The sequence below is a fragment of the Cyprinodon variegatus genome, unplaced genomic scaffold (genome assembly GCF_000732505.1).
Source record: "Cyprinodon variegatus isolate N-32 unplaced genomic scaffold, C_variegatus-1.0 Scaffold484, whole genome shotgun sequence".
Classification (NCBI taxonomy): domain Eukaryota; kingdom Metazoa; phylum Chordata; class Actinopteri; order Cyprinodontiformes; family Cyprinodontidae; genus Cyprinodon; species Cyprinodon variegatus.
Genome location: NW_015150937.1, coordinates 609415 through 611131, shown reverse-complemented (window position 1 = coordinate 611131; position 1717 = coordinate 609415).

Here is a 1717-nt window from a genome sequence, read left to right as displayed (position 1 = left end):
GTATATTTCCACCCATGCAATGAAACTGACCAATTGCAAAGTCATGTTTGTTGTTTTTAACAAAGGTCAGGGAGTCTTTTTGTTTTTTTGTTTTTTTTTTTTTACAAATTTGTCGGTTTCACAGAAGTCACTTCATATATGTATTTTTTCTTTGGGGCAATAACAGATTCAGGAAGTGTGTAAGTATATGTTTGTGTGTTTTTGAGTTTTTTTTTTTAACCTAGTAAACAATGTGCCTTTTCTATTACTGGAAAAACTGTATGTTAAGAATTGTGTGACCATTTTTGGTCGTTATAGTGTATGTTTATTGGAAATTGGGGGAACTTTATTAAAAGTTTTTCTTTTCTAAGAAACGAGTTTGAGTGTTCTTTTTATCTTAATGTAAAAATGTTCCCTTTTTTGTGAAAGCAATAAAGGGGTCAAAATGTTTGTAAACTTAGTTGAAACTGAAAAGATAAAAGTTGAAACTGAAAAAATATAACTTGATGTTGAATATCAGATTTTGACCTTATAATCTGAGAAGCTGAAAGTCCTCAGGTCTCCATTGGGGATGAGGAAGTGAGGGAGAGTTCAATGGTCACAGTCCCAGTCCAGTGTGTCCTTTACACCAGTTCTAGTCCAGTATGAGGTCTCCTTCAGGAGAAGCGATCACTAAGCTGAGACCATTGTTTCCTTCTTTCATCTGGAGAATATTGCAAAAATTAGACATATCCTGTCCAGGGGTGATGCTGAGAAACTAGTCCATGCATTTATTACTTCAAGGCTGGACTAGTGTGATTCTTTACTATCAGGAAGTCTGCAAGCTGTAGTTTAAAGCCTTCAGCTGATCCAAAATGCTGCAGCCAGTTCTGATGAAAACTAAAAAGAAAGATCAAATCTCTCTTATCCTAGCTTCTCTTTATTGGCTTCCTGTTAAATCCAGAATAGAACTTAAAATCCTCCTTCAGAGTCACAGGACAAAGACTTAATATTAAAATATAAGAAACCTACAAGAATTAAAGCAAAAAATAACAGTAAAAATCAGAGTATTAATTATTTTTGAAATATAACTATTAATAGACTTCGGCTATTAAAGATATGTAAGAAAAATTTCTATATGTAAGAAAAATTTCTAAATTGGATTTTGCTGCTGTGAAGGAGGATGATCACTGATGCAGCTTAAAGGGAAACCATCCATTTTTTCCGGGATGGATGGAATTTAAACTGTACATTCTAGGGATACTTGATATATTGACTTTGGAATCAGCTGTTATTCATTATTTCCTTATACATTAATGTACAGTGCTGTCAAAAGTACACACATTTGTTACTTAAGTAGAGAGTAAGTATAGATACTTCAGTTAAAAAACACGCTGGTAAAAGTTGAAGTATCAACTTGACCTCCTTACTCAATTAAACTGAAAAAGTATATGCTCCAAAAACTTCCTAAAGTATAAAGTAACCTTTAAAAAAATAACTAGATGCCACTATATATATATATATATGCACTAAAAGGCATCTGTATAACTATCTATAAACATAAATATCAGTGTATTGTGGTTCTCTTGTGTTTTCAACAAAGAGATCATCCAGAGGTCACCATCCCCCCATTAAACTCCAATTTGAACCAAAGTGGTCTCCTTTTTTAGTGCTTCGTTTGTGCTGATTTGTGCAGTTAAAACGGTCATTTGTGCTATTTTAGTTTTTAAGATATAATCATTTTAATTTTTGGCTGATG